The 10,290-nt window shown below is 39.1% G+C and overlaps 2 long non-coding RNA genes across 3 annotated transcripts in view; one reads left to right on the top strand and one right to left on the bottom strand.

Annotated features, from left to right (window-relative positions):
* Positions 1–256: 256 nt before the first annotated feature.
* LOC118544663 (uncharacterized) lies at positions 257–10,256 on the bottom strand. The gene is made up of 2 exons (XR_004921709.2): positions 10,094–10,256; positions 257–556 (listed from the first exon to the last, which is right to left on the bottom strand). It is a non-coding gene; the product is annotated as an uncharacterized LOC118544663 (long non-coding RNA).
* The window catches only part of LOC118544662 (uncharacterized), a 35,319-nt gene continuing 35,032 nt past the window's right edge, over positions 10,004–10,290 (top strand). For both annotated transcript variants that reach the window (XR_004921705.2, XR_013440973.1), the window contains exon 1: positions 10,004–10,136. This is a non-coding gene — a long non-coding RNA (uncharacterized LOC118544662). The remainder of the gene's footprint in view (positions 10,137–10,290) is intronic.

Here is a 10,290-nt window from a genome sequence, read left to right as displayed (position 1 = left end):
TATGAACAGATATGGTCCATGTCACATAGACTCACATTCTTTTGGCCAAAGCAGTTGCATAATTAAGACCAAAATGAATAGGAAAAAGAAGTATATTCCACCTACAAGGAAGGAGGGGAAGGATGGGTGCATGGAGGCAACTAATAATTTGAACAAATAATACAGTCCAAAACAGGCTGAGTGAGGTCGGTCTCCTACAAATAATATATGTGTTAGGGTGGCCAGTGACATGGGCAGCAAAGAATTGCACCAAGAGTAGAACAACAAGCAGGACAGAGTTTATTCACTCTCCAAGGGAGGAGAGGGGCCAGACATTAAGAGAGGTGTCAGCCCCAAGTTTCTGCAAGGGAATTTAAGGATGTGAGAGGGTTGCAGCTGTGCCCATGGGGGAGGGTGTGTGGGGAGGAGGTCAACCCTTGGCCAGGTAGAGCAGGAGGTGACAGGTTTCACAAAGGGCTTTGTCCAGGGTTCGTCCAGGATGTGGGCTGTGGTCCAGCTAAAGAAGAATATGTTTGGTAGTTGCAGTCTATTTTCTGAGAATGCGAGGCACCATGACCTAGAAAAACAAAGAGTTAGGGCCAAGTACAGACCCCTGTGAGATTTGTCTGTAAGCTTGGCTTGGGAGGGGGGACTTTGAATAGAACCCTTTCAATATGTCTGCCTATTTCTCCTATTTTTGTAGTTTGAGCTTTATGAATTTTGATTCTATACTTTTCAGTGAACAGATTTTCAAGTATGTTAGAGTTTAATTATTACTTTTATTTTTGTGAAAACTAATAAAGGTAAACCTCACTAAAATGGAATCCGGGGGTTGGATGACAGGAGCTCTCAGGCCGTACCACTTCTTATCAATTGCAAATCTGACAGGAAGAGACAGACCTTGCTCATGGATACTACTTTACTACCCCAGCAGGAGGAAGAAAGGTTTTCCTCCCTCCCCCGGCAACAGCCCAGCCAATGAGAGCCGGCCACACGTCAGCCAATGAGGAGCCACTATCCTTCTAACTTCCAGTTTATTCCAAGGGACTTTTTGTTTGTATCAGCCTCCCAACTTCCCCCTCTCCTCTGTAAAGAGCACTCCTCTGCTTTGTTCGGTGGACTTGCCTTTGGTATTTGCCTTAGTTTGCTTGTCCAGGATTACAATTCTGTGCTATTCCCAAATAAACCCATTTTTGCTGGTAAAATAACCGGCAGTTTTATTTTTAAGGTGAACACTTTTCAATTTAAAATGTCTTCATTTGGGGCACCTGGGTGGCTCAGTCGATTAAGCATCTGCTTTCGGCTCAGGTCACGGTCCCAGGGTCCTGGGATTAAGCTCTGCATAGGGCTCTCTGCTCATCGGGAATCTGCTTCTCCCAACCCCTCTGCCTGATGCTCTGCCTGCTTGCTCTCTCTCTGTCAAATAAATGAATAAAATCTTAAAAAATAATAATAAAAAAAGTCTTCACTTGTATTGTAGAAGCTTTTAACATTTAATTTAATCTTGTCTAATGTTAAGGTCATGACCTTAAAGGAAATGTTCTTGTTTGCATTTGCCAAGCATAATTTTGTCCATTCTTTTTCAACCTTTCTGAATAACTTTGCTCTAGCGGTTCTGTGGTTGAGTTTGACTTTGTGATGCACCATTAGACTCTTTTAATAGAAAATTTTAAGCCATTTCCATTCATTGATATAATAGGTATGTGGTATTAGTTGTATCATAGTTATATTATTCTTCCTATTTGTGTTGCTCTTTAAAAGAGGTATTTAATTAGTATGGTTTGTGTTTCCTTTATGTGCTTCTTATAATTTAAAAGAGTATATTCTGCTTTTATTTCTTATTGTAATCTCTATCACCATCACTAATATAAACATCATCCTCTATTTAGAATGTGTCTCCTGACCACTCTAAGCAATCCTAAAATTACTTACTTCCACTTCTCACATCTGTTTTTCCTCCTTTTCCCCATCAGATTATAGTAGATTATATATTTTTTCTACTCTTTACTTCTACTGCTAAACTACATGGTCTAATCCTAGTTTGACTGTTTTTCCAGATGTGAACATTTAACGTTAGGCAAATTACTTAACCTGTCTAATCTCCAATTTCCTTCTATAATGGGAAATATATATACATATATTTCCACTATTCATTTATGTATTTTATTTTAACATTTCCTAGAGCTAATGTGAGGGTCATACAAGTACTCAGAATGGAGTCTGGGAGCTATAAATATTTAATTAAAGCTAGCTTTTATTATTATTTTATTTAAGTATTAATAGATTTTTACAAATCTATATGGAAATGCCAACTTTCTGAACAATATTTCTTCTAAAGAATATGCAAAAAGGACTTGTAAGGAATTCTCTTGATGGGCAAGCATCTACCTCTATTTCTCCTCACCCTCTGCCCTTTTTTTAAGATTTTATTTGTTTATTTGAGAAAGAGCGTGCACGAATCGGGTGGAGGGGCAGAGGGAGAGGGAAAAGCAGACTCCCCGCTGAGCAGGAAGCCTGACGTGGGGCTCGATCCCAGGAGGGGATCATGACCTGAGCTGAAGGCAGACCCTTAACTGACTGAGCCACCCAGGCGCCCTGACCCCTTTTTTAGACATAATACATCCCCATGGTTGAAAACTCTCATCATACAAAGTGTGTTCAGTGAAAAGTCTTCTTCCATCCCTGGTCCCCAACCACTTGGTACTCCTCGGGCATCAACTGGTATTAACTCTTCTGCGGATTCTTTCTAAATCTTAGCCATTTTAGATATCATTTCAATCCCAACTATGAAAGATGAGGAAATCTGTATGTTTAAACATTCCCTTTACCCCTTCCCTCTCAACTTCTATAAGTTGCACAATATTACTTCATCATTGACATTAAGAATGTCTGTGGAACATTTTTCCAAAGAAGACATCCAAACGGCCAACAGACACATGAAAAATGTTCAATATCGCTCGGCATCAGGGAAATCCAAATCAAAACCTCAATGAGATACCACCTCACACCAGTCAGAATGGCTAAAATTAACAAGTCAGGAAATGACAGATGTTGGCAGGGATGCGGAGAAAGGGGAACCCTCCTACACTGTTGGTGGGAATGCAAGCTGGTGCAGCCACTCTGGAAAACAGTATGGAGGTTCCTCAAAAAGTTGAAAATAGAGCTACCATATGATCCAGCAATTTCACTCCTGGGTATTTACCCCAAAGATACAAAAGTAGGGACCCGAAAGGGTACGTGCACCCCGATGTTTATAGCAGCAATGTCCACAATAGCCAAACTGTGGAAAGAGCCAAGATGTCCATCCACAGATGAATGGATAAAGAAGATGTGGTATATATATACAATGGAATATTATGCAGCCATCAAAAGGAATGAGATCTTGCCATTTGCAACGACGTGGATGGAACTGGAGGGTATTATGCTGAGCGAAATAAGTCAAACAGAGAAAGACATGTATCATATGACCTCACTGATATGAGGAATTCTTAATCTCAGGAAACAAACTGAGGCTTGCTGGAGTGGGGGGTGGGGTGGGAGGGATGGGGTGACTGGGTGATGGACACTGGGGAGGGTATGTGTTCTGGTAAGCGCTATGAATTGTGCAAGACTGTTGAATCTCAGATCTGTACCTCTGAAACAAATAATGCAATATATGTTAAGAAAGAAAAAAAGAAGAAGAATGTAGCAGGAGGGGAAGAATGAAGGGGGGGAAATCGGAGGGGGAGAAGAACCATGAGAGACGATGGACTCTGAAAAACAAACTGAGGGTTCTAGAGGGGAGGGGGTGGGAGGATGGGTTAGCCTGGTGATGGGTATTGAGGAGGGCACGTTCTGCATGGAGCACTGGGTGTTATGCACAAACAATGAATCATGGAACACTATATCTAAAACTAATGATGTAATGTATGGGGATTAACATAACAATAAAAAAATTTAAAAAAAAAAGAATGTCTGTGGAAAATACAATAAATTCCTTAAAATCTTTTGTTGTTGCTTTTGCTTCATACTTAAAGGAAAACTTGAATAAGTAAAAATAATAATAAGTCACATTTCAGTTCAAGGTAAGATGGAGTAAACCCTTCACCTGGTGTCCTCTGTGGAATGCAGCTATTACACTTAGAGAGAAGGCAGGAAGAACTTTGAAAAGTAAAGAGTAGCAGATGGCTTTGAGAAGAGGATGAGAATTTGAAGTGCCACCAAACAGACAATGAGTTTCCCATGTTTTGTTCCTCCAGTATTCCCTGGCCCAGGCTCAGGACAGCACAGAACCTGTACAGGGACATAGGGTACCAACAGAGAGAGCCCCAGGAGAAGTCCTCTTGTGGCTTGAAGAGCAGGAAAAGGGTCCCCTAACTGCCTCACCTGATTGGATGAGGCCCACACACATTAGAGAAGGCAACCTACTTTACTTAGCCTACTGATTCAAACCTTAATCTCATCTAGAAGCACCCTCAAAGAAATACCCAGGACAAGATTTGACCAAATATCTGGACATCTCATAGCTCAGTCAAGTTGGTACATAAAATTAAACATCCCAAGGGTAACCTAAGAGATTCAGGAGATTTGAAGACATCTGGGTTAGGGCATCTGGGTGGCTCAGTATGTTAAGTGTCTGCCTTTGGCTCAGGTCATGATCCCGGGGTCCTGGGATCGAGTCCTGCATCAGGGTCCCTGCTCAGCAGGGAATCTGCTTCTCCCTCTGCAGCTCCCCCCACCCTTCCCCCCACTTGTGCTAGCTCTCTCTCTCTCTTTCTCTCTCTCTCAAAAATAAATAAATAAGAAATCTCGAAGACATCTGTGTTATACAATATGTTCAGCAGAAGGGATATTCCTCATATTATTGAAAGAAGCTCTGAAACGAAAGAGGAAAGTTTTACAAACAGCTTAAAAGCTATCATTTGACTTTTCCTATCTTCCAAGTGCTAGATTATGACCCTCACAATGCTCTTTTAAGGTTCGGCTGTTATTCTACTTTTCCAATGAGTAAAGTGTAGCTCTGAGCATCCAGTAACTTGCCAAGGTCATCTAGCATAATTCCATTTAACTTCAGACCCCCAAAACCTAACTGTTACTCCCCCAAACTACCCCCTCCTTTTAGTAATATTTCTGAGACTTGCAATTTATAGAAACTATAGGAGAAGAAATTTCTTGTTGTATGATAATTGTGGAGAGATGTTAGCTGTTCACCAAATTCTCTTCTTCCCTTCCTCCTGGGCACACAGCCAGATATGTTCTCCAACCCTCCTTGGAGTTAGGGAACAGCCAGGAAATGTGCCCACATGTGCTTTGTTCCCCTTTCAGGCCTGGTGTATAAAAATCTCTCATAACAGTTCCTTCATACTCTTTCACTTTTCTATCCTATTGGGATGGTGATACCCAGGTAGCCTTGAAAGCCACAGGTTGAAGACATCAAAGAGGTCATCAGCCCAGGTTCTTGGAAGGGTGCATGGAACAGAGCATAGAGCACCCCTACTGACCTGAACCTACTTTGAACTTTCTCAGTACTGAGCTATTGAATTTTGGAACTTTTGTTTTGGCAGTTTAGCTAACCTAATTAATATTCCAACACTTTTCTGATAGGACTTCGTTCTCTTGTACTTGATGTTTTCACTGATTCTATTTCCTGGAATCAATGTAATTCTATTTCTTGGAATCTACTGGTGAATTCAATGTAATAATCAAATTTAGGTGATCCAAATTTTCTATCAGACCCAAACAATTTGAGTGGATCTTGTTTATCACAAAATCCTTCTACCCAAGCAAAACTTTTGCAGCTAGTGAAGGCATTTCCTGGAGAACTCACCCAGACCACCTTCCTTCCCCCATTCCAACTGCCTAATTTTTTATATCATATACAGAATGAACATTACCTCCACCACTCCAGTCCATGTTAAATTTCCTTCCGATTAAGTTACATAACCAATCTATCATAGATTGAAGTCAACTGGAAATATCTTGTCACAATAAAGAAAAGTAAAACTCCGAACATAATTTTTTCAGTGGCCATTTTTTATGCCATCTTAGATAATATAACTTTTTCAAGCTCATATAGTAAATATCTGGGGTAACCGGGAATATAATGAAAACATTGGGCCCATTGTTTAAGTACAACCTTGAACTCAATAATTTTCATCATTTTTCTTTCCTTATACTAATCATATATGGTTTTTTAAAAAGAAACTGTTATTCCTATCCTTGAAGATCTCAGCATTGGTTTAAGGGAGAACAGAACATATGTTAGAAACGATAAAGAAACAGGTAAAAGGGGCGCCTGGGTGGCTCAGTCGTTAAGCATCTGCCTTTGGCTTAGATCATGATCCCAGGGTCCTGGGTTCGAGCCCCACATTGGGCTCCCTGCTCAGCGGGAAGCCTGCTTCTCCCTCTCCCACTCCCCCTGTTTGTGTTCCCTCTCTAGCTGTGTCTCTCTCTGTCAAATAAATAAAATCTTCAAAAAAAAAAAGAACAGGTAAAAAACAACCTGAGACTGAGCATACACTAACATTATATATGAAATTTACATGTGTAATATGTGCATATGAAATATACATATGTGGCATGTATTATACGTGCATATGTAACATACAATCAAATTATTTATGTATATATGTATGTATATTATTATATATGTATTGTATGCCATATGTATAGTAATATGTGTAATATACATATATGTATTACACATTATATAATATACATTATATACTTTTCTATATTACATTATATATGTGTGTACTCAGTAAAATATATTACATTACATATATATAAACAATGTAAGTGTACATATACATATATATCTCATAAATGCTGAAGGAATTATAAAAATAGGATAAATTGGAGCCCTCCTCAGAGCCAAAATCATGTGACTCAATTCCAAATTTGAGAAAAGGTTGTATCAACTAGAGCACTCAGTTCCCTCTCTGAATTTTTCATTCCCAGCGACCAGAGGAATAGAAGACAGTGTCTTAAAATCAAATTGACAGATACTGATTGAGCAAGGCACTGAGTTTGGGCAACAGTTGAAGTGGCATCTCTCAGAATTAGGCCAAGGGTGCTGAATAACAAACAAGTTGCGCAATAAAATGCAATTTCCTCTCTGCAACCAGGGAACATTTCTTGCTTCTCAGAGTCTGGCTTCCAAGGGAACCTCCCCTTTAATTCAACTCCTTGTATTTGTCCTGGATTTCTAAGTTCAAATAAAGTGCAGTTTAGTATTTTACTGTGAAATATGATACATAAAATACAGAAGGATGAATAAACATATTAATTTACTCCAGGGTGAGGATCAGCAGTGAAAAATTTGTGGTCCACGTGTACTAAGGGACCGATTTAAAAAGATCACATTTTAAACAGAGTGACTGTTTTATAATGATTTTGTTGTTGTTGGTGTTGGTCTGGAAACTCTGGGGAAGTTACTTAAAGTGGGGACAAATTAAAGACCCTTTTTCCTTTTGCTTGTCGTTCTTCCTTTCTGAAAGTCTGAACATGATGTGAATAGATTATTAAGCATTTTGAAATCATTGTTTATTCCTTACTAGTCTTTGTGAGCCTTTGAAAAACAAGGCCATTTCCTTCTCATGCACACTGAGGCCTAAGAGATGAGGAAGAAAAAAAATGCATGTATTTAAATTGGTCCCTTACTTTGAAATTGCTGAGTTGACCTCAATTGGAAATGCATCCTTGAAAATTTCATCATTGCTTCAGTAAGAGTAGCCAATTAAGGCTAACTATTTAAGTATCTGGGAACAAATTGCTGTATAATATATACTTTTAAAAAGTTATGTTAAAAAGTTTTCCTGGTATAAAGTCAAGCATTTATGCCAATAAAGTTGCTTTTCTATTTGCAATTAGAATCTTTCCTTTCACATTGGGATATTTTAGGTTAACTTTGATAAATAGTTAGCACACTTTTTTAAAATGCCATCAATGCGGGCACCCGGGTGGCTCAGTTGGTTAAGCAGCTGCCTTTGGCTCAGGTCAAGATCCCAGAGTCCTGGGATCGAGCCCCATGTCAGGCTCCCTGCTCAGTGGAGAGCCTGCTTCTCCCTCTCCCTCTGCCTTCCTCTCTGCCTACTTGTGCTCTCTCTCTCTCTCTCTCTGTCGGGTAAATAAATAAAATCTTTAAAGAAAAAACAAGGCCATCAATGGTACTAATGTTTATCATTTGAGAGTGGATTTGCTATTTGGAAATAGTCAGAAGTTGTTTGGTGTAATATCAGTTGAATGACCAGCCTGGGAAAATATTTCTTTTGATCAAAAATAAGGTGTAACATTTTTTCATGTGTCTGTTGGCCATTTGTATGTCTTCTTTGGAGAAATGTCTGTTTATGTCTTCTACCTATTTCTTGATTGGATTATTTGTTCCTTGGGTGTTGAGTTTTATAAGTTCTTTATAGATTTTGGATACTAGCCCTCACTTGGCATCAGGAAAATACAAATCAAAACCACAATGAGATACCACCTTACATCAGTCAGAATGGCTAAAATTAACTAGTCAGGAAGCAACAGATGTTGGCAAGGATGTGGAGAAAGGGGAACCCTCCTACACTGTGGGAATGCAAGCTGGTGCAGCCACTCTGGAAAACAGTATGGAGGTTCCTCAAAAAGTTAAAAATAGAGCTACCCTATGGCCTAACCATTGCACCACTAGGTATTTATCTGAAGGATACAAATATAGTGATTCAAAGGGCACTGCACCCCAGTGTTTATAGCAGCAATGTCCACAATAACCAAATTATGGAAAAGGCCCAGATGTCCATTGACAGATGAATGGATAAAGAAAATGTGGTTTACATATACAATGGAATATTACTCAGCCATCAAAAAGAAAAATCTTGCCACTTGCAATGACATGGATGGAACTGGAGGGTATTACACTAAGCGAAATAAGTCAATTGGAGAAAGACAATTATCATATGATTTCACTCATATATGGAATTTAAGAAACCAGATGATCATAGGGGAAGGGAGGGAAAAATAAAATAAGACAAAATCAGAGAGGGAGACAAACCATAAGAGACTCTTAACTATAGGAAACAAACTGAGGGTTGCTGGAGGGGAGGGGGGGATGGGATAACTGACTGATGGGCATTAAGGAGGGCGCTAGATGTAATGAGCACTGGGTATTATATACAATGGATGAATAACTGAACTCTACCTCTGAAACTAATAATACACTATATGTTAATTAATTGAATTTAAATTTAAAAAATGAGGTGTAACATAAGTGGTGAAACCTTTGTCTCCATAGTTCATAACTTGGTTTGAAAGAAAATTAAGAAGTATTCAAAGTAATGGCAACATCATTAGAATAAGAATCTAACCTTCCAGAGTGTCTTCTCTGAAGGGTAATAGAAAGATAGTAAATCTCTGAAGTATGTAGTTTATAAGACATTAATGAAAGAAATTGAAGAAGACACAAATAAATGGGAAGATATTCCATGCTCATGGATAGAAAGACTATTGTTGAAATATCCATACTACCCAAAGCAATCTACAGATACAATGCTATCCCTATCAAAATTCCAATGGCATTTTTCACAGGAATAGAACAAACCACCCTAAAATTTATATGAAACCACAAAGGACTCTGAATAGCCAAAGCAATCTTGAGAAAGAACCAAGCTCGAGAAAAAACAAAGCATCACTCTCCCTGATTTCAAACTATATTACAAAGCTATAATAATCAAACGGTATGGTATTGGCATACAAACAGACATATAGATCAATGAAACAGAATAGATAGCCCAGAAATAAATCCACCCATATGTGGTCAATTAGAAGAGCCAAGAGCATACAATGGGGAAAGGACAGTCTCTTTAATAAATGGTGCTGGGAAAACTGGACAGCCTCATGCAAAGGAATGAAATTGAACCACTACATTTACAATGACACTGCCCAGTCCATGTCCTCATTGCTTCATAGAAGGATTATTCCAGCAATGCCCTAGTTAGCTTGCCAGACTCCAGTCTCCACCCTTCCAATGCATCTTTCTTGACCTTTGCCAACTAGTCTCCCCAACCCCAATTTTCATCCTGTTTTTTTCTCTGCTGAGCAATTCCCAATGCTCCTTATGTTTAAATTCCTCTGGCTTCTCTTTATCCACCATGCTTACCCAGTGTTGTTTCCTATGGCTTCCAATATGCATTTATGCTCTGGTGAGATTAACCGCTTCTCTGCAAAACTGAGTGTATTCTCATCTCCACACTTTGGCTTATGTTGTCCATGTGGCAATTTAGCCTTTCAAATCCTGTCTTCTCCTTCTAGCCCCAAATCAAATCCCTGGTTTGTCGAACATATTGGGTTTTTGAA

The sequence above is a fragment of the Halichoerus grypus genome, chromosome 9, assembly GCF_964656455.1.
Source record: "Halichoerus grypus chromosome 9, mHalGry1.hap1.1, whole genome shotgun sequence".
NCBI classification, from domain to species: domain Eukaryota; kingdom Metazoa; phylum Chordata; class Mammalia; order Carnivora; family Phocidae; genus Halichoerus; species Halichoerus grypus.
The sequence above is the reverse complement of the archived record's forward strand: the minus strand, read 5'-3'. Positions and strand labels throughout refer to the sequence as shown.